The following is a 27843-nucleotide window of genomic DNA, read 5'->3' as shown; positions in this document are numbered from 1 at the left end:
ATTGACATCTCCTGAAAAAATTTGAAAGTATACAATTCTTTATATAGGACAATATACATTGTTTCTTTTTTTTTTACTTACCAAATTTAATCATTAAAATTCTGCAGCAGTAGGCATTAATGCCTGTCATTAAAAGGTGTATTGTATGCAACAGTACCTTCTGTGTCTTGATCAACAAAATAGACAGACAGAATGCAATCCAAATACTTACTTGCCAAATGAGATTACAATTTAAAATGTTTATCACATTAGAACTAAGACATATGACCCAAATTTAGAAATTGACTACAAGGACCTCAGAAATATACAGGCAGAGGATAATGAACATATAGTCCATGATCCCAGAGAAGCTAGGTAACAAGGAGAACCCTAAGAGAGACATAAATGGGAAGGAGAAACAGACAAGTTCTCTAGAAAAGCTTGTGATTATGGAAGTGTAGAAGAGAGAGAGGAAGGGGAGGAAGAGGGAAGGAGGAGAGGGAAGAATAGAACACAAAGGAACAGGGTGCTCAAGAAGGGGGAAGGACAGAGCGGGAGAACAAGAAAAGAGATACCATGATTGAGGGAACCATTAAAGGGCTAGTGAAAAATACGGTACTAGGAAAAATTTCAGGAACCTACAATTATGACCCCAGATAAGACTCTAAGCGACAGTGGAGAGGGCTCCTAAACTGGCCTTCCCCTGTAGTCAGATTGATTACCTTAACTGTTGACACAGGTTTCTGTCACTCCTGGTCCTACGGCCATTCTTTTATCAGCAAGGCATTCTCATCTTGTGCCCCCTGTGTCTGGGTCACGACTGCAGACTTCACCTTTCTTCTTCCGAGAATTCTCCTGTTCTCATTGACCCACCTCTATTTCCTGCTTGGTGGCCCTGCCTATGTACTGGCTACTCAACGTTTTATTAAAATAATACACGTGACAGTATACAAGATCATTCTCCCACAGCACTTTCTCCCCTTTTTTTCAAAAGAAGAACTCTGAATCTAATCTCCTTTGTTTAGCTTTTTCCCAACCATTATTCATAACCAACACTCTAAATGAAGACAAACATCTATAATTTGTTGCCTGAGATTTCTGTCCTGCCCAATCTCACAACCATTCAGTCCCAAAGAAACACACAGAGGTCTACATTAATTATAAACTGGTTGGCCTATTAGCTCAAGTTTCTTATTAACTCTTAGAACTTACATTAGTCCATAATTCTTATCTGTGTTAGCCACATGGCTTGGTACTTTTATCGGTGAGGCATTCTCATCTTGCTTCCTCTGTGTCTGGATGACAACTGCAGACTGTGCCTTTCCTCTTGCCATAATTCTCCTGTTCTTGTCTGCTGTATCTATTTCCTACCTGGTGGCCCCACCTATACTTTCTGCCTGGATACTTGCCAATCAACATTTTAAGACAATACAAGTGACAGTATACAAGTTCATTGTCCCACAGCACTTAACTGTCATCATAAAATCTTCCTTCAGCAATGGATAGAAGCAGATGCAGAGATCCACAGTTAGCACTGTGCCGAGTTTCTGGAGTCCAGTCGTAGAGAGGGAGGAGCAATAATATGAACAAAGGGGTCAAGACCATGATGGGGATACCCACAGAAACTACAGACCTGAGCTAGTGGGAGTTCACTGACTCTGGACTGAATGTGGGGAACCTGTGTAGGACCAAAGTAGACCTTCTGAATATAGATGACAATTGTGTGACTTGGATCGTTTATGAGGCCACTAGCAGTGGAACCAGTCTTTAACCACAGTGCTTGAACTGGCTCTTAGAGGTCATTCTCTTTGTAGGGATACCTTGCTCAGCCTAGATATAGGGGGCATGGCCTTGTTCCTACCTTGAAGTGATGTGACAGACTTTGTTGACTCCCCATGGGAAGCCTTACTCTCTCTAAGGAGTGGATGTGGCAGAGGGTCATGTGGAGTGGAGGAAAGGATAGGACAAAAGGAAGGGAGGGAGTGGGAAAAGGGACAGCTTTGTAAAATGAGAAAAAAAATGTATTAAAAATTATTATCTCAAAAAACTAAACAGAAAAAGAACCAATACACATAAGAAAATTATTTTAGCAAAAACTGTGACTTTACTTCACTAATAACAGTTCATAATATCATTTTATGCTTAGATTATTGAAGGTTTTATAAAAATAATTTCAAAAAATCTTTAAACTGAATGATTTTCATAGTTTTTCCACATAAAAAGTAGAAATATAAAGTCTTGAATATACTACATGCTATTAAAGTTAATATTCACTCTTTGAATTTATTGCAGGAGATGCCCTCAACTACATAATTATTTTAGCACAATTTGGTACACATACAATTTTAAAAGGTCAGGTAGTCCTATCAAATAAATTCCTTTAGAAAATTACATTTGATTCCATTACAAAAAAAAAGGCAAAACTTTCCCATATTTTCAGGGAACTTTAGTTAACACTTGGTATAATTCAAAATGGAAATTTGTATTTTTGTGTGTTTTATATGATGCAATTTGCTTTATTATTAATTTTGTGTTGTTCGTCAGCACATGTATTTTTAGTAGCTGTGTACTACACTAATGCTTGTATAATACTATAGTTTTTCTGTACCCTTGTTTAGTACAAAGAGATGGAAAAACTGCAATTGATTCAAGTTGATCCATAATTTTATAGTAATACATTGATAAATAAGGATATCTAAATAAAATATTTTTTCAGTTTTGGCTTGTTAAGTGACAGATAGATATTAGGAGATTTTTGTAATTACTTAATGAAAGTTAATGTGTCCTGGCTACTATTGCTGTCTACCAAATCTCTTCAGAATCTTAAAAATAAATTGACAATTTTATTGTGTGCCTAGATTGTGTGAATTAGAAATTTAGTTACCAGAGCAGACATGGTCTAGCATTGCTCTTTGACCTCTGGAAACTAAATTGTGAAACCCAAGGCATCCCTTAAACATCCGTATTACTTCAAATTTCCCCATAGTTACATTCCATTTCAGATGCTATTCCAGAAAGAATAGAGAAGAAAGTGAAGGAAATGATCAAAACTGACAGCATGTTAATTGGCAGATTATCATTATGGGCAGTTGGGAACAATCTGCTGGGGCCCATCTCTCTATAGAGAACTAAGAAAACAGAGCTTTTAACCAAGTACAATTTCTATCGTTTGAGGACTGATACCAAATTCATTTGCAGCTAGCATTTGCTCCCACTGGCAAGGAAACCTTCAAATAGAGGAGAGAGACTTTCCAAGCCCTTGAGGCGAGGAACTGTCAAATTATGTGGGAATCATCTACCATAGCAGCCAATGGAGTCCTTGTGGACCTGGGGAGTATAGCATAGGATGTCAACAACATCTGTTCCATCTATTTTATTGTTTGATAATTATTTTTAAAATATAATGTTTGCACATATTTTATAATAAGCATATTAGCTAAAAGATTTACAAAAATGAATGATGTTTTTTATTCCACGTATCTTGAGCCTTAAACTGCATACTTCCAAAGGTAATTATTTTCACCTCTTAATATTTACTTTCACATTTCTAAGAAATATAAACATTTTGATATCTCAGTTTTGTAATTCATGTGTTGTTCTGCTATTGCTGCAGTTAAGGATGGTGAATTGTTTTGAGAATAATTTGTTTCCAAGAAGAGGAAATAGCATTTGATCATCCGAGTTAATTGCCAATTTGAATAATTATAACATTATGGCTCAAATATAATCTTTTCATAATTTTGAAGATGGTCTTTAATTGTCTTCTGGTTTCCAGATGCTAGCATTGGGAGTTACTGTCACTATAAGCACCACATCTTTGCAGTGTCTATGCTCAGCTGTTTTTTTTTTTTTGGTTATTGTTGTTTGTTTATTTTTTTGCTTAATTTAAAATTCTTTGTTAGAGAGTTTATGGTGTTCCCCTTAATGCTCAAAATATTAGTATTTTCTGAATTTGGTGGTTGGTGTGGTGTCCAGTATTCTCTAATCTGGCCCATTATGACTATTAATCTTTAGGTTTGTGCCTTAGATTTCTGGAAAACTAATTGTTTTTATTTTTATTTTCAAAGTTATTGGCAAAAACTTATTTCTAGTCATTTTCTCCTCTACCTTCCTTCTATGTAACTTTCATAAATTAAATATAAACTTTCTAGCTTGACCATTTCCTTTATTCTCCTTTTTTCCAGATCTTACTGATTTTACTACTCATTGAATTTATTGAATCTGTATTTTGGTGATGGTGGTTTTAATTTCAACGGAAATAATTTCTAACCTATTACTCCTGATATAAGTTACTTTCCAGTTCCATTTATGTCATATCTCCATGAATACTATCACAGCAACATTGCTTTATTTTCCTGAGTATAATATTACAATTTATTAGGATTTTCTATTGCATTCATGAATTTTTACTCTGCAGTACTGTTTGTACCTTTGTTTCATTTTCTCCTTTTCACATTAGAAGCTTTACTCATATTTCTGTCATCTCTTATCTAGAAGAGATTAGGTATACATGCATGTGCTCCAGCATAATTAGAGTTTCACTTAAGGATGACCAGAGAGTAGGTAAGCAATCAGAGAAATAGTTCTGTGTTGTAGTCCTGAATGTTATGTAATTCTCACCTTGAAATATATTATTCTGTATCATCCTGATAAATATGACTTCTATTATATATGATTTTAGATATAAAGCTATTTTTGAAGATATTGGACATGCAACAAAAAGTACGATGATCCTTGAGAAATGAAGAACTTTTGCTTTTATTTCAATCTCCAAGGCAAAATGGAAGTGAGAAGACTCCGTAACAGTAGACAAGAAGGAGAGAATATAGGAAAAATGTGGTATCTTTGTTTTTAGGAGAGAGTAATAAAGGGGTAGTTTCAGAGAAAGAAATAGGTATCCAAACACAAGTGGCATAAAGAACTTCAATTAAACATGATCACAGAAGGAACTCTCCAGGACACATTAGAATCAGGATATCAAAACCACAAAGTAAGCAAATAAATAACTCTAAAAATATCAGAAGAGGAAACCACTTATGAACAAAGTTGCAAATATCAAAATTACTCCAGAGTTTACACCACAAAATAAAATATTTTATGCTCTGATAGTAAGCAATAATGATTTAAGAATGTCATACCTTGCAAAACTATCTTTCAATTAAAGAAGAAATAAAGCTTTAGTCCTACACAAAGAACTATGAGCTAATAAGGAATGCAGAGAGCAGGAGAAATAGTCTTCTAGGTGAAAGATACAATAGGTTATTCAATGTCAAGTGGTCAGCCCTGAAAATACACATACAAGTACATTATACAAACTGAACAGATTATATTTAGGAATATATATGTTGTATTATATATCCTAATATATTATGCATTACAAATTATATACTATGTTATATATGTGTGTAATAAAATTAATACAAAAAGAGATCACAAATTTGAAAGAGAGCAAGAAGGATAATGAGAGGGTTTGAAAGGAAGAAAGAGAAGGGAGAGAAAAGCAGTAATCATATTATAATTCCAATTTTTTAATGAAATAAAAAAGATACAGCACATCATAATGAAAGTGACAAGTCATCACAAATATATAGCAATTGTAAACCTTTATACACCAAATATTGGAGTCCATAATTGGATAAAAAAGCCTAAAAGAAATTAACCGCCACATAGGTCCAAACCAAAGATCAGTAGGAACTTGTTTTTTCTTTTTTAACTTAAAAAATTGACTGTAACCGAATCATAGTATAAATGCCTCAGTGTTTTAACTTGAAATCGGGACACTGGTATTTTACAAAACACTATTCTTGGTGTAAGAACATGCCACTTCCCCTACCCCCTCCTATTCCACACATTGCTTTCATTTCAGGAAACTTCTCTTCTGAAGTATTTTCTGTCACTATAGTGTCCACTGTACTTATCAGTTAGGCTGCCCCAGTAGCATCCAGTAATGCAGTTCTTGCAACATTGTGTGATCAATGATTTCCCTTTCCACCATGTTCACAAAATTCCTGAGCATAGTGTCATAACCAACTTCTGAGAAACTCTGAAGAATTTTCTCATCTATAAAAAATTCTTCAATAACTGCATTCTTGGCAATAGTCATTGTAAATATATGACTGCTCTTTGAATAATTTCCATATGTATTTTCTGATCTTCGTTACTAGGTTTTAATGAATCCAGACCTAGGATTCACCAAATCAGACAATCCCCTCCTGAAACAATGCCTTATTTAACCACTGCGCTCATTGAATTGAAGGCATTTGTAACTCTGTCTTCTCTTTCACTTCAACATACTTGCCTCTCCGATCTTAACCACACCTACTCCATCTGAACATTTATCCAATTGCTCATTCAGTTTTTCCTTTTCAAATTCAGTAGTAGTGATGTGTATCTGCACATATTAGGTGGATCGTAACTACCTATAACTACTTCGGGGAGACTGACATTTTCCTTTGGCCTCTGCTAGCACTTTCAGGCAGAAGGTACACTCAGGCCCATACATATATACATAAAATCATAAAATGAATGTTTTTGAGTACCTGTGAATTACATAATGATAGATATATATCTACTGTTTCAGTAATCCATTCATATAGAATGCACCAGAAAGAATCATCAGGAATTAGTTCTAATCATGGGATGAAAAATTGGTTTGGCATTCTTTAAAATTAGTTATAAAATGATAGGTTAGGCACTATGTATTTTTAACCAAAACTAAAAGAAATATAAGAGAAGAGAATCAAAAGAAACAAAAATACTGATTTTTCAAAGCCTTCCTTGGCAATGGATCATAACCAGAATAATAGCAGCGATGGTGCCATCGAAGCCTCTTCATTTCTGTTACTGACAGCATCTTTAACAACTTTAGTTCCTTTATTTTTATATTTATTCTCTAACTCAATTGATTTTGCAACAGTGACCTCATCTTTTGTAACTTTGGGAGTCCTCTCCATTTCTTTTCAATAATCTCTATTCTCAGTTAGGAGGCAGAGGCAGGCAGATTTCAGTGAGTTCCAGGCCAGTATGGTCTACAAAGAGATTTTTCAGGACAGCCATGACTGTTGTACATCGAAAACTTGTCTCAGAAAAAAATTCAGAGGTACAAAATATTGTGGATGAACTGTATCACAAACAAATAGAGATATAGACATAAGCATAGACATGAACACAGAAACAGACACAGATATAGACATAGATATAATGGTACAGCCATAGATGATATATATATATAATCTAGACATAGAATTTTTCACACAACAGATACACATTTTATCTCAACTTGACTCAAGCTAGAGTTATGTGAAAGGAGGGAACCTCAATTGAGAATATTCCTTCATAAGATCTGGCTGTAGGCAAGCCTGCAGGAAATTTTCTTAATTAGGTATTGATGTGGATAGGCTAAAACTATTGTGGGTAATACTATCCCTGGACTGGTGGTCCTAGGTTCTGGAAAGTAGGATAAGTAAAGTACAGGAAACAAGCTAGTAAGCAGCACTGATCTATGGCTTATTTATCAATTACTGCCTTCAGGTTTCTGCTGTGCTTGAGTTCCTGCCCCTATTACCTTGATGATGAGCCGTTAAATGGAACTGTGAATGAAATCAACCCTTTCCTTCTCAAGTTGATTTTTGTCATGGTGTTTCATAATACTTGTAGTAATCCTAACTAAAACAACACAGAACCTTCTCCAAAACTGAAAACAGCATAGGATATATATGGGTTAAAGTTTAGCAATACAAAATATTGAAATGATTTCCTGTCTGCATTTAGATCATAATGAAGTAAAACTAAGAATCAACAAAAAAAAGAAACTACTGAAAAGAAAAAAAATACTTGGCAACTAAACAGCACATTTTGAGTGAATAGTGGGTCATTCAAGAAATCATAGAAGTAACTAAAAATTCCCAAAGATAAATAAATATCAAAAAATGCACATCCTATCAGAACCTCTGAGATTCAGCCAAAGCCATGCCTAAAAAGAAAGTTCATGGCAATAGATACTCATATTAAAAAAATATGAGTTAATAAATCACCTAGTGATACATCTTGAAGCTCTTGAAAAACAATAAGCAGCTAATCACAAACACTATAGATGGCAAGAAATAATAAAGGTTACATAAGAAATTAATGAAATTGAGATTGCAAAAATAATACAAAAAAATTAACCGCAGTTGGTTCATTCAAAAAGTTAATAAGATAGACAAACAGTTATTTAATATGACAAAAAGAGAAAAGATGAAAATTAATTAAATTCAAGATCAAAAGTGTGTCCTTACAACTGAGTACAGTGAAATTAATAACATCACTAGAAATTACAATGAGAAATTTAAATAAAAGTCTCATACTATTTCTTCTTGCTCCACAAAATAGAATGTGAAGGAATACTGCTAAATTTATTCTATGAAGTCAGTTTCATCTCAATATCAAACCCAGGTAAAGACATTGCAAAAAAAAGTAAGCTACAGTACAGGCCAGTGATTTTTATTTTTGTTTGTTTGTTTTTAAATGAATATAGTTGCAAAAATTCTCAACAGAATACTTACGAAGTGAATTTAGGGATATATTAGCAAAAATACATTATGATCAAGTGACCTCTTCATCCAAGAAATGCAAGATTGGTTCAACACATGCCAATCAGTAAATCATATATACAAAGTCAAGGATAAGATTTACATAATTATTTCAATAAATGCTGAAAAACTGTGACAAAATCCAACATGTTCTCTTGATAAAAAGTTCTGGAGACTTCAGAACTAACTAGATAGAATATACCTCAAAATAATAAGGCCTGTATGTAACAATCTTATAGCAAGCATTATTATTATTGGAGAAAAATGAGAGCATGTCTTTTAAAATTAGAAATGAAATAAGAATGTCCACTCCCTCTCTTATTTGATATAGTTCTCAAAGGCTTACCTTAAGCAATTAGACAAGAAAGACATGAAGGATATAATGATAGGAAGGGAAAAACTCAAACTATCCCCATTTGAATATGACATTATTCTTTATTAAAGACTCTAATGTGTCTACTAAAAACTTGGACCTAATACACACTTGAGTAGAGCTGCACTACAAAAAATAGTACAAAAAATAGCCTTAATTTATGCTAATGGTCTATTTTCCATGAGAAACAAATAAGAAAAATATTCCATTCAAAATCATTCCCCCCAAATAATATATTTAGGAACATTTCTAACTAATGAAAGGTTTCTACAAAGAAAACTGCAATATATTAAAAAAGGAAATCACATAAGAGAAGAGATGATGGAAAAATATTCCATTCTTCTTTATAGGCAATATTAATATTGTGGGAATGTCTGTTCTACCAAAATCAATATAAAGAATCAATACAGTACCTATCAAAATCCCTGTCATGTTTTACAAGTTTAAGATACTAATACAAGAACATATGAAACCACAAAAGACCATGCACATTCAAAGCAATCATAAAGATTAAAAAGAATGTCGGAGCTAATACAATAACCAACCTCAAATTATGTTATAGTGATAAGCCTGGTAATGGTATAAAAACAAACAGGCAGACAAAAAGAAGAGTATAAGCGACCTGGAAATAAAACAGCAATTTTTAACAAAGGTTGTAAAAAAACGTACTTCAGATAATTATAGCCTATTCAACAAATCATGCTGACAAAAACTGGATTTCTACCTGAAGAATAAGAATATTAAGTTTATATATTTCACATTGTATAAAAATGAAATCAAAATGGATCAAATACCTTAATTTTAAACCTGAAATCCTGAAACTTTTAGGAACCTTAAAGGATGCCTTTCAAGATACTGAGGAAAGCAGGGACTTTTAAAATAGATCAACAGAAGAGAAATTAACCTCCAGTATCAGCAGATGGGTCCACACGAAAATACAGGTCTCTGTATAGCAAAGGAAACTATCTTTACCAGCTATGCTTCAGACAAGGGCCTAATACCTGAAATTAACAAAGAATCACAGAAATTAAATCTCAAGGGAATAAAACAAATGCCAATCAACAAATGGTCAAAAAGAGATACAGGCAGTCAAAATGTGTTTTAAAATGTGTTCAATATCCCTCTCAGGAAAATGCAAATTAAAACTACATTGAGACACCACCTAGTTGTAGACTGTGAAGAAATGTATCTCTTATTTTCTGTTGGTGGGGATGCAAACAATACAGCCATTGTGGAAATAAGTTAGTAGAGTTCTCAAAAAATTAAAAAGAGAACTACCACATGATCCAGCTATTTCACTCCTTGTCATACACCATGGAGATATTTGCATCTCCCATGCTTATTGCAAAGAGTTATAATCAACCTAGTTGTTCATCTATAGGTGAATAGCTAACAATTTGATATATATCTAGCTGTATATATTTATATCAGCTTTGTCTCTGTTTGTATATCTATAAATATAACTTGCCATTAATGAAAAAGGAAGTTTAACATTTTTTTAGGAAAATGGGTGGAATTGAAATATATAATACTAGGTGAAGTTAAACCATGTCAGGAAAAAATAAACAGCAAGGTCCCTTTCATATTCATAATCTAGGCTACATGAATCTGTTCAAATAACATGTCTAGTGTTTTTATTTATGTACAAGGTTTTTTCCCAATGGAGTTTATAAAATTAAGAAAAAATAATGGAGTTTCTCACAAGAGAGAAATAAATCCAGAAGATCTGAAGATGGATCCCTTCAATGCTGCCTAGAATACTAATTCATAAAGTACAAGAAATATCCAAGGATATGGAAAGAACCCACTCAAAGGATGCAGTTTCATAATTAGAACCTGTCCACACTAACAAGACCAAAAAAGTCCAACTGATATGTCAAAAGTGTATTTTCAGAAATATTACCTTATCAGTGAAGAAACTTAGTGCCAGGCTAAATGTTTGCAACATGTAAAGCAACATGCCCCTTTGAATAGGAGGGGTGTTCGCTGATTAGAAGAAATTACAAAGGAACTAACTTCTGATGTGTTTAGAAACATTCCATTTATTGACATTTTACCTATCATGTAATTACAAGGGCTGTTGCGTTAGCAAGTTGATCAGATCAGATATGTGAGTCAATCAAGGTATTTTAAAAATAGCTTTTTAAAAATTATAATCACATGTAACGTCTAAACATTTTACTTGGAAGTAAAGAGCCTTTGAGATCACCAAAAAGGATAGGTGATAGAAAACTCAGATGGCTACTGAGGATCTCTGCTTACTGTAGCCACTATATATCCAATTCTCTGTGTGTGTGTATGTGCAATCTGTGCCTAGTGACTTGACTTGAACAAGGCAAATGTGACAGGCTATTACATCTAAGATAAGGTTAAAAAGGACTCTTCCTTCTGCTTTATCTGTGCTCCCTCTTTCAATTTCTTGTTTTCTTTAACCATATGTCATTTTGTGAACTACCTAAGAATGAATCCCAAAGAACAGGGAACTAATTGAAGAAGACTGATGGCCAACAGGCAGTGAGAAACTGATTCCTCATAACATCAGTGTAAGTGAGACTGAAAACATCTTGTCCTATTCAAGTCTGGGGTTGTGGGGTTCCACAGCTGTAGCTGCCTGCAGATTTGTAAGAGTCCTTAAGTTCATGACACTTAGCTCATATTCACTCAGGTTCCCATTCCTCAGGAACTGTGAGATAATAAATGTTGTTTGAAGGCACTGGTGATAATTTTTTAAGCAAGTATAGGTAATTTGAAAAGAGCAGCCTGGTATTTCCTGAATGTGTCACTTTTGAATAGAACATGGCAAGAAATTAATAACATGAAGAGAGGACAAACAAGGACACCCTTAAATTTGTGCTTCAGGGGATTATGATGTTACTCATTCTGCTAGGTGTTGGCATCTGCCACAAACTGTCACTAATATCGTGTATGTGTAACAATGCTATTCTCTAAACCAATTTTCTGAACTATTGTTATATAACCTTGCAGTGGAAATCAATAACCAAAGCAATATGTAACATACCGATACAGCACACAGCTAATTCTGACTGCAAGGGCACAAACTTCAACTTCACTCAAACTGAGAAAAAAAATAATCTATCATGCACAAACCTGTGTAGGATACAGAGTACTTTGCAAATAGCCCTAGGAATGGTATAACTGGGTCATATGGTAGATCTATTTCTAGCTTTTTGAGGAGCCTCCACTTTGACACCCATTGTGACCACACAAGCTTGCACTCCCATCAGTGTTCAGTAAGTGTTCTTCTTTCCCCATATTCATTTCAATCATCTTTTTTAAAACTTAGCCATTTGAAACAGGTAAATTGGACTCTCAGTCACTTTAATTTGCATTTATTTCCCTGATGGCTAAAATAGTTGCACATTGAAAGCAATATTTCTCGGGCTGGAGAGATGGCTCACAGGTTAAAAGTATTGCCTGCTCTTCCAAAGGTCCTGAGTTCAATTCCTAGCAACCACATGGTGGCTCACAACCATCTATAATGAGGTCTGGTGCCCTCTTCTGGCCTACAGACAGAATATTGTGTACATAAAAAATAAATAAATATTTTTCAAAAAAAAGAAAAAAAGAAAGTAATATTTCTCAATCATTTTTATTTCTTCTTTTGAGAACTCTCTGGTTAATTACATGCTCCAATTTTTATTAGGTTGTATGTTTTCATGTTATTTGTTTATTAGATATTTCTTTTAGGATTTTGTATATTTTGTACATTTACCTTCTGTCAGATTTTGTGGTAGTTTATTTTTCTGTTGTTATGATAAAGACCATGACTAAAAGTAACTTGGGAAGGAAAGGACTTATTTCATCATACAAGTTACAATTCAACACTTAAGGAAGTCAAGAAAGGAACCTGGAGATAGGGACGGAAGCAGAGATCATTTTGGAACACTGATAACTGGCTTGTTCTCCTTGGTTTGCTCAGCCTGTTTTCTTATACAGTCCAAGACCACTTGCAAGCATTGAGCTCGCCCACATCAAACACTAATCAAGAAAATGACCCTGTAGATTTGCCTACAAGTCAATCTAATAGAGGCATTTTCTCCACTGAAGTAAGTGTCACAACAGAAAAATAGACTAGCATAGTTTTATATTCAGTACTTACATACTTGACAGTAATATATTGCTGGTAAAGGACTTAAAACATCTTAACTCCAATATACTCGACAATTTAGGCAGATAGTAGACAAATAATGTGTTAATATTAGAAGGTGATTGTAGTTAGTGTAACTATCCAAAGGAAAACAGTTTTTTTTTCTACAGCATGACTGGGTTTATTTTATTTTGAATGTCCTTAGCTATACTCCTTTGAGCTATTTCTTCCAAAAATTTACTGGAGAAGTAAATTAATGGCACCATCATAAATTTAACATAATGTATTCTTATTTCATTTAAATTAATCCTTTGATATAATAGGTTAGTCTAACTTGTCTCTTCCTTTTGGATGTTATTAGGGTTGGTTTAAATAAAAATGCATGCATTTAACCATAAGAAACAACAAACTGGATGTTGTGTTCTAATAACCTTAAGAGTGCCTAAAAGGATCTATTTATGCTGCCAAGAATAGAATATCCATTGTAGAAATTAGCTCATTTTGGGAAATAGCCAGGCTAGCTAAAAGATAAACAATCATATTTTCATTTATTACAAAGGAAAAACTGACAAAACAGGAACGAGAAGTCCAAGCTCAGCTGTGCCACAGAGGAACTACAGAGAGAGAGCGCCTGGTCCCAGAAAACCACACCCTAACTTGGTTCCACATCTTAAAAATAATTGATTAACAAAGATTCCCCATCAATATTATTACTCTGTTTTAGACAATTTTATGCAACTAAAATATGGTACAATAAACCATAAGCAATATTGTTTATATTTTTGCATGGTTTTGTAAACATTTTCATCTCAGGGAGCATTCTTTGTAGCTTGTTTTATGTTTTACTTTGCTGTGTTTTATCTACCATTAAACTACTTAATAGGCAATTTTAAACAAATTTTATCATGTAATTTCATTTATTATTTCTAAAAATAATATGCTTAAAACATAAAAGCCTGTTTTTTGTAATTCCTACTTATAATCCATGAATTTGAGAAGTGCAGTCAGAATAATCAGGAATTCAAAGTCATCTTTGGCTACATAACATCTTTGAAGACAACCTGGGATATTATACACAAAAGAGAAAAGGAGTGGAAAAAACATAAGTTAGGCAATAAAAATCATAACAAAATTCTATGATTTTAGATATATTTTAAATTCACACTTAGACCATAATGTCATAACTATACTTGGGTAGTTTGTCATTTATACTTTTGTAATAAATTTTTCAAATTAAGTATTTAGTTTGTCATTTATATTTCTGCAACAAATCTACACAAATTTAGTATTTAGTGGACTAAGCAACAAATATTTCTTGTATCACATTTTCTGAAATTAGTTAATTTGGAGGTAGGTCTGGCTCAGAGTATCTTATGATGCTAGTTGTAGCTTCAGTTACCAACATCTTGACTTCAACTAGAGAATCTACATAAATCAATCTATCTGTCTCTAATCAACAATCTTCCATTTCTCTAAATGTGAACTCTTCTATAGGATCTTTCAGAATGTGGCAATCACACTAACAATCAAATCCATAAAAAGGAGGAGAGAATATAAGAAAGGAGGTAAAGTTAGTGACAAACTTAGAGGCCAGTATGTACATATAATGTGTATCTAAATTTATTTGGACAAGAAGTGCCAATGAGTAATATAAAATAAGTACAATAAGTAAAATAAATACAATAAGGTAAACTAAGAATCTTTTTGTTGGTGATATGTTTTCTTCAAGGGTTTATAAAGTTAAAAATTCTGTATCTGATATTGTTATAAATTTATAATGGCTGACAGTCAACAAGGAAACTTAGACTTGAACTAAGATAGTACAAAATGGACTGGAAGTCACAAAGGCAAATTATGAACATAATTTTGTGAGAAAACAGATAACAAAACAGGAAGAAAGGAAGATAAATTAGAATGATGTGGGCCTGCCTTTAGCCTGTCTATTTTCCATGATGTGGGAGATTACAAGACCAACTGGACTCTTTCACCGTGGAGATGTTCACGACCTGGCCCAACACTCAGGGACATAAAAGAATTCCTTAGCAGAATTACTTGCCAGATATATCTGTTATGGTTTACTTCAAAAGGAAAAGCCTTTATTCAAGTGCTTAAGGTTTTATTCAGTTTCCATGAGTTTGTAGGCTTTCTGTAATTTGTGTTGTTTTTTAATTCCAGCTTTAAACCATGGTGATACAATAAAATCAGGGTTTTATTCCATTTTTTGTATCTTTTGAGATTTGCTTTGTAACCAATTATGTAGTCAATTTTAGAGAAGGTTCCATGAGGTGCTGAGAAGAAGGTATATTCTCCTGTGTTTGGGTGAAATGTTCTACAGATATCTGTTAGGTTCATTTGAGTTGTAATATCTGATAGTTCCCTTATTTACCTGTTTTTGTCTGAAAGACTTGTCCATTGGGAATAGTGCGGTGTTGAAATGTTGAAAACCTCCACTGTTAGTATGTGGGATTCAATGTGTGATTTAAGTTTTAGTTTCTTTTACAAATGAGGATGTCCTTGTATTTGGGGCACAGATATTCAGAACTGAGACTTCATCTTGATGGATTTGTTTTTGATGAATATGAAATGTCCTTCTCCATCTCTTCTGATTAATTTTAATTTGAAGTCTTTTTGGTTAGATATTAGAATAGCTATACCAGATTTCTTCTTAGGTCCATTAGATTAGAAAATCTTTTTCCTACCCTCTCCTCTGATATAATGCCTGTCTTTGAAGTTGATGTGTGTTCCTTGCATGCAGCAGAAGGATGGATATTGTTTTCACATCCATTCTGTTAGCCTGTATCTTTTTATTAGCAAGTTGAGTCCATTGATATTAAAAGATATTAATGACCAGTGATTGTTAATTCCTGTTATTTTTTGTTGGTGGTAGTGGTGGTAAAAGTGTGTGTATGTGTGTGTGTGTGTACATGTGTATGTGTGTGTGTGTGTGTACATGTGTATGTGTATGTGTGAGCATGTATGTGAGTTAAAGTGTGTGTGTGTGTGTGTGTGTGTGTGTGTGTTTTAGTGTTTATGTGCTTTCCTACTTTGGGTTTTGTATGTGTGAGATTATGTCTTATGTGTGTTTTGTGGCTGCAGGTAATTTGCTTGGCTTGGAGTTTTCCTTCAAGTACTTCCTCTAGAGCTGGATTTGTGGAAATGCATTGTTTAAATTTGGTTTTGTCAAGAAATATCTTGTTTTCCCTATATATGTTGAATGATAGTTCAGCTAGTTATAGTAATCTGTGCTGGCATCCTTGGTCTCTTAGTATCTGCAAATCTGCTGTCCAGGCCCTTCTGGTTTTTAGAGTTTAAATTGAGAAGTTGGGTGTAATTATGATAGGTCTACTTTTGTATGTTATTTTCCCCTTTTCCTTCTTAACACTTAATATTCTATCTTTATTCTGTACATTTAGTGTTTTGATTACCATGTGGTGAGTGGAGTTTTAGTGTTCTTTTATGGTTTCTTGTTTTGGTTTTGGTCCAGCATATTTGTTGTTCTGTAAGCTTCTTGTGCCTTTATAGGCACATCTTTCTTTAGGCTGGGAAACATTTCTTCTACAATTTTGTTCAATATATTTTCTGTGCCTTTGAGCTAGGATTCTTTCCTTCTTCTAGTCCTATTATTCTTAGGTTTAGTATTTTTATGATTTCCCTGATTTCCTGGATGATTTCTGTTAGGAATCTTTTAGATTTAACATTTTTTGACTGATGAATTTATTTTCTCTATTGTATTTTAAGGGCCTGAGATTCTATCTTCCATCTCTTGTATTCTGTTGGTTATACTTTCATCTGTAGCTCCTGTTCACTTATCCAGGTATTCTAGTTCCATAATTCCCTGTTTATGTTCCTTTCATTTCTTCTATTTAAATTTTCAGGTTCTGACCAGTTTGCTTCACCTGATGCATATTGTTTCTTAGCTTTCTTGGCATTCTTTAATGAATTTATTGATTTCTTACAATTTTTCTTTATCTTTTCTTCTATTTCTTTAAGGTAATTTTTCATTTCTCCTTAAAGAGTCTCTATTATCTTTGTAAGGTAAGTTTTAAGATAATTTTATTATGCTTCAGTTTCAGTGGAATTTTCTTGTCTTTCTGTTATAGGATTGCTGTATTCTGGAGATGCTATATTACCTTTTCTGTTATTGAATTTGTTCTTACACTGGCATCTAGGAATCCAGATTTGGGATGATTATAATTCTGGATATTGATTCTCCTGATGGTCCTTATTGGATGGGTGGTTTGTTTCTTTGTTTTCTGTTTCCTTTAGTATTTTCTGGCCTACGTGGCCAAGGTTCCTGGTAACTGGCAGATCTTGAGGACCAATAGTGTGTCTCAGCTGAGGTTAGTAGGGATTTGAGTGCCTAGTCCAGTTTGGCCTCTTGTGCCTATGTAGTCTGCTGGAGTTGTGGTAGTTGCTGGGCCACAGGAAGGATGATGGAGTTTGGTCGTTGAGTGAGTCTTGAGGGGACAGAAACAAGTGGGTAGTGGCAATCCTGTTGGTCAGCTGGTCTCATCTGCTTGATAGATGGTGGGGACTGTACCACTGCCAACTTCCAACAAAATTTTATTTTTATTTTGAAGCAAGGTTTTACATTGCAGTTCAACCTGTCTGGGTATCTGTCAAGACTTTCTAGTTGGACTCACCTCAGCTTCCTTCCTGAGGGCTGGGATTACAATGTGACTCACCATGCTCTGCCTAATTTCACCATTTTTGTTGTAAATGCCAAGCAAGGTATTTCCTAGATTTATTTTCGGGTGTTTGATATTTGTCAGTGCTAGAGTATTTAGTATCTTAGTGAACTTGTTATCTTCCAAATGTTTATTAGCAGAATGTATCCTTGATGAATATTAGATTCTTGAGGGTTCTCCAACAAGCATATCTTCTGAGATTAGTGCAATGTTTGTCTTTCCAGTCATGTTTCCTTCCTCGTCCCTTGCATCACTAGTCAAGATGCCCAGTGTATGAGACTATAAGTGGGGAAGGAACATGCCTAGTTCCTGATTTAAGAAAGAATGTTTTTTATTGGATTTTGTGTTCTTTTGATGCCCAATTTATTGAGTTATTTGTATATTTTGGAGATCAGACCTCTATCTGATGTGGGGTGAGTGAAGATCTTTTCCCATTCTGTAAGCTGTCGTTTTGTCTTGTTGACCATGTCCTTTGCTTTACAGAAGCTTTTCAGTTTCAGGAGGTCCCATTTATTAATTGTTTCTCTCAGTGTCTGTGCTGCTGGGATTTTATTTAGGAAGTTGTCTCCTGTGTCAATGAGTTCAAGTGTACTTTCCACTTTCTCTTCTATAAGGTTCACTGTGACTGGCTTTATATTGACGTCTTTGATCCATTTGGACCTGAGTTTTGTGCATTGCAATAGATATGGATCTATTTTCATTCTTCTTCATGTTGATATCCAGTTATGCCAGCACCATTTGTTAAATATGCTTCCTTTTTTCCATTTGATATTTTCTGCTGCTATGTCAAAAATTGGGTGTTTGAAGGAATGTGGATTAATATCCAGTTCTTCTATTTGGTTTCATCGGTCCTCCTGTCTGTTCTTATGGCAATACCAGGCTGTTTTCAGTCTTGTAGCTCTATAGTAGAGTTTGAAGTCAGGGATTGTGATGCCTCCAGAAGTTCTTTTATTGTACAGGATTGTTTTGGATATCCTGGGTTTTTTGCTTTTCCATATGAAGTTAAGTACCATTCTTTTGAGGTCTGTGAAGATTTTTTCTGGAATTATGATGGGCATTGTATTGAATCTATAAGTTGCTTTTGGTAAGATTGCCATTTTTACTATGTTAATTCTGCCTACCCAAAAGCACGGGAGATCTTTCCACTTTCTGGTGTGTTCTTCAATTTCTTTCTTTAAAGACTTAAAGTTGTTGTCATACAAATCTTTCACTTGATTGGTTAGAGTTACTTCGAGATATTTTATGTTATTTGTGGCTATTGTGAATTGTAGAGAACTCTCAACAGAGAAATCTAAAATGGCAAAAAGACACTTAAGAAAATGTTCAACATCCTTAGTCATCAGAGAAATTCAAATCAAAACAACTCTGAGATTCCATCTTGCACCCGTAAGAATGGCCAAGATCAAAAATACTGATGACAACTTATGCTGGAGAGATTGTGGTGGAAGGGAACACGTCTACATTGCTGGTGGGAATGCAAGCTGATATAGCCCATTGTGGTGAAGGAGTCATTCTGTATTTGTGTTGCTTTCATTGGTTACTCAATAAAGAACTGCTTGGCCTGATAGGGCAGAACTTAGGTAGGCAGAGAAGACAGAACTAAATTCTGGGAGGAAAAAAGCAGAGTCAGACAAAGACCATGGAGCCGTCAGAGACAGACATGCTGACTTTTTTCTGGTAGGCCACTGCCATGTGGTGATACAGATTAATAGAAATGGGTTAAATCAAGATGTGAGAATTAGCCAATAAGAGGCTAAAGATAATGAACCAAGCAGTAATTTAATGAATACAGTTTCTGTGTGATTATTTCGGGTGTAAGCTAGCCAGGTAGATGGAACAAGGAGCCCCACTCCCTGTAATACCTTTGGATAGCAGTGTGGTGATTTCTCAGAAAATTAGGAAACAACCTTCTTCAAGACCACGTACTACCACTTTTGGGTAGATATCCAAAGGATGCTCAATCGTGCCACAAGGACATGTGCTCAACTATGTTCATAGCAGCTTTGTTTGTTATAGCCAGAACCTGGAAACAACCTAAATGCCCCTCGACCAAAAAATGGATAAGAAAAATGTAGTATGTTTACACAATGGAGTACTACACAGCAGAAAAAAATCCAACATCTTGAGTTTTGCAGGAAAATGGATGGAGCTAGAAAACATTATTTTGAGTGAGGCAACCCAGACACATAAAGACAATTATCACATGCATGTACTCACTCATAGGTGGTTTTTAAATATAAAGCAAAGAAGACCAGCCTACAAATCACAATCCCAGAGATCCTAGACAAGAATGATGACCCAAAGAATGACTTACATGGATCTAATCTACCAGGGAAGTAGAAAAAGACAAGATCTCCCGAGTAAATTGGGAGCATGAAGACCTTAGGGAAGGTTGAAGGGGAGGAGAGAAGCAGTGAGGGGAATAGAGAAAAATGTAGAGCTCAATAAAAATCAATAAAATAAGAAAAATAAAGAAAAGAAAGAATGTTTTTGAGTTTTCCATACTTTACTTGTTGCAGATTTTTCTGAAATTGATGACTTTAGTTTTGTTTGTCTTTGCTGCTGGTTTGATAGAGGGTCGCTCTATATCTACCTGGCTGTTCTGGACCTAATTATGCAGACCAGACTGACCTTGAATTTTCAGAGTTTCACCAACATCTGCCTCCCAGGTACTGAGATTAAAGACGTATATTACTATACCTAGCTTGAAATTAACAACATTGAAATGATATTTTGTGACCAAGTCAAAAAATTAAAATAAAATAAAAGAATGCACATATTCAGTAGCTCATTAGATAGGGTATAGTTGACACATAAGTATAAATGTATCTGTAATGCAGTTAGTAGCAGAACAAGATAGAAGAAAAGAAGGGGTATGGAAGAGAGTAAAAACATCTAATGAGAATGCTAGGAGGTAAGAAAGGGAATGGGTACAGAGGTAATAGGGGTAATATTAATAGTATTTTAATTTATTAGACTTGTTTCTTTAATGACTCTTGCTTTTTATGTATCTAAAGAATTATAACCAAGCCAAAGGGCATCAATACTTCCTTTTATGCTACATTGTAAATATTATATAGGTTATATTTATCATTCAGATCTATGATTCTCACTGATTTATCTATGATCCTCTGTTAAAAACTAATTCACTGTGTTTTATAGGTCTATTAATAGACATTCTACTAACGTATTTGTGTAATCTTTCATTAGTACCTTACTACATGAATTATTTTAGCTTTATAGTAAATCTTGAAGCCATGAAACAGTGGTACATTGACTTTTTTCTTTTTCAAGATGATGCTAGTTACTGAGTCTTTTGACTCTACACCTACACTTTTAGGGTTGCTTTGTTGATTTCTTTTGTGTGTGTGTGTGTGTATTAATTTTTTTATTTTTTTTATTTTTTTTATTTTTTTATTTTTTTTAAAGTTTATTAAATTATGAAAGATTTCATTTCCGCCCCTCCTCCCAACACCCTCCCATTCCCCCCTCCCCCTCCTCCTCCCTCTTCATCCCTAAGAGCAGTCAGGGCTTCCAGCCCTGTGGGAAGTTCAAGTTCCTCCCCACTCCTTCCAGGTCCCTGAAGGTGAGTATCCGAACAGACTGGATCCCAAAAATCCAGCATATGCAGAGGAAACAAGTCCCAGTGTCATTGTCAGTGGCTTTTCAGAAAGGCTCCGGACCAGCCACATTCAGAGATCCGGCCACATTCAGAAAATCTGGTTGGATCACATGCTCGTTCAGTCCCAGTCCAACTGGCCTTGGTGAACTCTCATTAGATCAGTCCCCTTGTATCAGTGGGTGATCGCACCCCTCGCGGTCCTGAGTTTTTTTCATGTTCGTCCTTTTTCTGCCCCTCATTTGGACCATGGGGGGCTCAGTCCGGTGCTCCAATGTGGGTCTCCATCTGTATCGCCATCCATCGTCAGATGAAGGATCTATGGTGATAAGCAAAATATTCATCAGTATGGTTATAGGCCAAGGCCGGTTCAGGCACCTTCTCCTCTGTCTAGAGAACAGTCTGGGGATCTCTCCCTGGACCTGGGATCCCATATATAATCAAGTCTCCTGTAAACCCTAAAATGACTCCCTTAGTTGAGATATATTCTTCCCTGATCTCATATCCATCCTTCCTCCCTCCCCCCATCCCAGTCCACCTAGCTTTCCCCATTCCTCCACTACTCCCTTCTCTCTAACCCTCTCCCCTTCCAACAACCGACCCCAAAAACTCTACCAAAAAACTCCTACAGCTGAAAAAAACCTTTAGTAATGTGGCAGGATACAAGATCAACTCCAAAAAATCGGTAGCCCTCCTATACACAAAGGATAAAGAAGCAGAGAGGGAAATCAGAGAAACATCACCTTTCATGATAGCCACAAATAGCATAAAATATCTTGGGGTAACTCTAACCAAGGAAGTGAAAGACCTATTTGACAAGAACTTTAAGTCCTTGAAGAAAGAAATTGAGGAGGATACCAGAAAATGGAAAGACCTCCCCTGCTCTTGGATTGGGAGAATCAACATAGTAAAAATGGCAATTCTACCAAAAGCAATCTATAGATTCAAGGCAATTCCCATCAAAATTCCATCAAACTTCTTAACAGACCTTGAGAGAACAATAATCAAGTTTATATGGAAAAACAAAAAACCCAGGATAGCCAAAACAATCTTATACAATGAAGGAACTTCTGGAGGAGGCATTACCATCCCTCACTTCAAACTCTATTACAGAGCAACAGTATTGAAAACAGCTTGGTATTGGCATAACAACAGAGAAGTCAACCTATGAAATCGAATAGAAGACCCGGGTATTAACCCACAAACATATGAACACCTGATATTTGACAAGGGAGCTAAAGGCATACAATGGAAGAAGAAAAGCATCTTTAACAAATGGTGCTGGCATAACTGGATGTCAACCTGTAGAAGAATGAAAATAGATCCATATCTATCACCATGCACAAAACTCAAGTCCAAATGGATTAAAGACCTCAACATTAATCTGACCACTTTGAACCTGGTAGAAGAGAAAGTGGGAAGTAGTCTACAAGATATAGGCACAGGAGACCAGTTCCTAAGCAGAACCCCAGGAGCTCAGACAATAAGAGAAGCAATGAATAAATGGGACCTCCTGAAACTGAGAAACTTCTGTAAAGGAAAGGACACTGTCAGTAAGACCAAAAGGCTACCTTCCGACTGGGAGAAGATCTTCACAAATCCCTCATCAGACAAAGGTCTGATCTCCAAAATATACAAAGAACTCAAGAAACTAGACACTAAAACTCTAACTAACCCAATTTAAAAATGTGGTACTGAACTGAACAGAGAATTCACAACAGATGAACTCCGAATGGCCAAAAGGCACTTAAGGTCATGCTCAACCTCCTTAGCGATCAGGGAAATGCAAATCAAAACAACTTTGAGAAATCATCTTACACCTGTCAGAATAGCCAAACTCAAAAACACCAATGATAGCCTATATTGGAGAGGATGTGGAATGAGGGGAACACTCATCCATTGTTGGTGGGAATGCAAACTTGTGCAGCCACTGTGGAAATCAGTGTGGCGGTTTCTCAGGAAACTGGGAGTCAACCTCCCTCAGGACCCAGCAATTCCACTCTTGGGAATATACCCTAGAGATTCCCTAACATACTACAAAAGCATTTGTTCTACTATGTTCATAGCAGCACTATTTGTAATAGCCAGAACCTGGAAACAGCCTAGGTGCCCCTCAATAGAAGAATGGTTAAAAAAGGTGTGGAACATATACACATTAGAGTTCTACTCAGCGGTAAAAAACAATGACATCTTGAATTTTGCATGCAAATGGATGGAAATAGAAAACGCCTTACTGAGTGAGGTAAGCCAGACCCAAAAAGAGGAATATGGTATGTATTCACTCATATGTGGATTCTAACCATAATTAAAGGTCTTTGAGCCTATTATTCGTGATCCTAGAGAAGCTAAATAAGAAGGTGAACCTGTTGAAAATCATGTAGCTATCTGCCTGGAGATTGGAAATAGACAAGAGTCCCAGGTAACCTCAGGTGCATGGTGGGGGGTGCTTTGTTGATTTCTAAAAATAACTTGCTGTGATTTTGAAGGGAATTAAATACAATCAGTAGACTGAGTTGGGAAGAACAGAGGTCCTAACAAAAGTCTTCCTGTTTATACACATGGAATTTCTATTGTTTTAGATCTTGAATTTTTCTGCCACAATTTACTCATTTTTCCTATAGATTGTGTATGTTTTAATAGAGTCATAAATAAGCACTTAATTTTTGGCATTTTTGTATTTTTAAATTTCAACTTTTCATTGCTGACAGATACAGAGAAATTAGATGTTATATTGATTTTGTAACTTGTAAACATAGCATAACAAGTTTTTAAAACAACTGTCATTTTCAATATTTTTATGTAAATATTGTATGTGCAAATGATAACAATTTTATGAATTCCATTGAATCTATCTATACTGATATAATTTCATTATATTATTACATTAGGTAGAGCCTATAACAAGTTCAGATTTCTTATTTAATCCAATAATGCATGTGTTTAAAACTACTTTAATACCCTGGTAAGGATGAAATTCTATTAAGTAATGCTATGTACCTATGGAGATTTTACTTCTTTATTTCACTGTGTAATGCCCCTCTGTGGCAATGTTTGTTATTTAGAAGTGTGTTTTATCTGAAATTGATATAACTATGCCAGCTTTATTTTATGCTATCTAACGTTCATCAGACAGGAATCTAGGATCTAGTAATCATTGAATTCCCTGCTTCATTGATTTCAGTGTTTTGTTTTGTTTGGTTTGGTTTGGTTTGGTTTGGTTTGGTTTGGTTTGGTTTGGTTTGGTTTTTGAGACAGGGTTTCTCTGAGTAGCCTTGGCTGTTCTGGAGCTCATTTTTTAGACCAGGCTGGCCTCAAATTCACAGAGAACTACCTTCATCTGCCTCCCTACTGCTGGGATTAAAGGCCACAACCACCCAGATGATTTCAGGTTTGGGGGGGTTGGGTTTTTTGTTTTGTTTTTTTTAGCTTTCATGTATAAGTATGAATGTATAGCATTTGTTTTTCTGTCTTAATTCTGTCTGACTTAATTCACTTAGTAATACTTTTAATTTATCTCTATCTTGCTCCAAATGCCAGGATTTGATTCTTTTTTAGTGAGTAATGTAGCCTCCCATTGTGGATACACACGACATTGTGGATACATTCATAACTGGTGGACAGCAAATGTTGGTATTAAGAATAGTGCTGTAATAAACAAGCAAGTGAAGATGCCTTTTCACATAATGTTTTCAATTCCCTTTTTTCTTTTTGCTTAGTTGATTTTGAGCCTCCATATTGTTTTGCTTTAATGATTTTACACAATGTAAAGGAGTTTCTCTATGTCTACAAAGATTATATAAAATAGAATTACATTTAATTCTAATTTATTTAATAGTATGTGTCTGTGTGATGGTCTGTGTATCTGAGTGCAGTTGCCCACAGAGGTCTGAGAAATACTTCGATCACCTAGACATGGAGATACATGTGATTCAGAATTACAGGTCCTCTGGAAGAGCAGTAAGCACACATAATAGCCTAGCTTTTCTTTAGCTCCTCATTACTGTTTTGATTTGCATTTCCTTAATGATTAGTTGAACTGAAATTTCTTTCATAAATTTGCACATTCTTTATTGTATATTCTTTCCTGGGAAAAGTCTACTCAGGTCATCCATCCACCTTTTAATCAGACTATGTTTTTACTTGATGTTTTATGTACTTGTTTAAGTTCTTACATATTTGGGCAGTAATCCCTTGACAGAAGAATTATCTGAGGTGGCCAGAGAGATGGTTCAGAGGTTAAGAACACTGGTTGCTGTGCCAGAGGTCCACAGTTCAATTCCCAGCAACCACATACTAACTCACAGTCAACTATAATGGGATCTGATGCCCTCTTCTGGCATAAAGCACCATATACATAAAATAAATAAACTTTAGAAGAATCATTTGAAGATATTTTCTTTACTTCAGTGATTAGCTTTGATTTTATTTCTTTCTTTTGCTTCCCTACTCTCCTTCCAGTCCCTTTCCCTATTTCCCCTCTGTGACACCGCATCTTCTACCATTCACTCCTCCTCCATTTCTATTAAGAAAAGGACAGGCTTCCTATGGATATCAACAAAAACATGGAAAACCAATTTGTAGTAAGTTTAAGCATCTGGCATTAACTGCAGTCTGTCCTGCCAATGGAATGTGCTGCTGTAAGGTTAAAACAGAGATTTTGGGAATGGCCAAAATCCTAAGACCATGCAATGAGAGTGAGCCCACCTCTGACACTGACACTGTTTGGTGTGTCAGGACCCAGAGGCTGGGTGGTCCAGAGACCTAGGATAGAACAAAACAAGACTAGAGAAAAGAATGTCCATGTAATACCTAACAGTACTCTGCTATTCTCATAGATTGTTGCTTTGCCTAACAGTCATCAGAGAGATTTCATGCAGCAACTGGTCTAAACAGATGCAGTAACCCACAGCCAAACATTAGACCAAGCTGGAAAGCTATACTGGAGAGAGGAAGGGAGAACTGTAGGATCCAGATGTGTCAAGTACATCAGAAGAAAATCCACAGAAACAGCTAGCCTGGGCTCATAAAAGCTCACAGAGACCAAACAGAAAACCAGGGAGCCTGAATAGGACTGACCTAGGCATTCTGCCTATATGTGACAATTGTATAGCTTGCTCTACTTATGGAACCCCTAGCAATGAGAGAAGAAGCTGTCTCTGACTCTTCTTTTGGTTTTTGGGACCCTATTCCTCATGTCTTTTCTTTAGAATTTATTTTAAGACAAATGTCACTTTAATGACATCTTCAACTTTTATGTACCTAAAAAAGTCTCCTTTTATTGCCCTTTCCTTTACAATGTTTGTAAATTGCCCCCCAAACACTCTGTTCATGATCATGGAGATGTTTCCTCATAAATGATAATCTGCTGTTAAAAGTCAGAAGTCTTATGTGCTAGAGGTATGAGTTGAAGGTAAATCTACGCTTCATATGGTTAGAACTCTGGGTGTAACCTATAGTACATTTCCTACCAAATAAGAAATGCATGGCAATAAACACCTTGATTATAATATCTCTCAGTATGGGTTTCCTTTTTCTTCATATATTTAAAATCCCCAGGGTTTCATTAATCTGAATTTCCTTACTTTCCCAGGTTTTGGCAAACTTTGGCCATTATTTGTATAAATAAGATTTCATAAGTTTTCTTGCTCACTTTTTTTTGCTTCATCACAATTAAAATACTAGTATAAAGAATCTATTTTCTTCTATCTTCTTTTTCTTTTTTTCTTTTTTTATTAAATGTTTAAAAATGACATATTTCAAGTTCACTGATTCTCCTATTTGACCAAATATGCTGTGAAAATGCTCTAATCATTTATCCATGTCAGTTACTGTGTTTTTCAGCTACAAACATATATTTGGTTCTTGGTAGCATTTTCCATGTTGGAAACTGGAGTCTCCAACTGACTGAGGGATAAGAAGATCTACCTGAAATTCCAGAGGACTCACTACCCACATGTTGGCTATCAACTCCTGTACCAGGGGATTTAATTTCCTCTTCCACTCTCTGTAGTCATTGAGCATGGATATAGTACACAGTCAAAACACTCACACATAAAATAAAAATTTTAAAATTAAAAGAGTTTTAAATTCCACATCATTTTTATATTAAATGGTAACTTAAGTACACATGCCATTTCTAATGGATATTTTGAAATATTTGTCAGAGACCTGTCCATTTCTTTTTTAGAAGCTCATTACACGTTGCTCCTGGTAGTGTCAGTCTATAGAACTGCATATCCTCTTGTTCAACAACATCAATCCACACCATTTGTTTTATTTCTTATGTGTAGCAACAATCACCTACACATGCTAGCTCTTCACCAGGTAACAGAGGAACAAGCAAATACTTTAGGGCCTGGTCTACCCTTGCTCCTTGGTGCGAATTTCTAGGACAATTTCTGGCCAGCCAGCTAAGCAACCTGTTTGCTCCTGTGCTCTCTCTGCCCTAGCTGTTGATTAGCTTTAGGGCACTGTTTCATCTTTGGTATGGTAATTTCACACTTGCC

Source organism: Myodes glareolus, chromosome X (assembly GCF_982192425.1).
Source record: "Myodes glareolus chromosome X, mMyoGla1.1, whole genome shotgun sequence".
NCBI lineage: Eukaryota > Metazoa > Chordata > Mammalia > Rodentia > Cricetidae > Myodes > Myodes glareolus.
Note: the sequence above shows the minus strand (reverse complement) of the source record.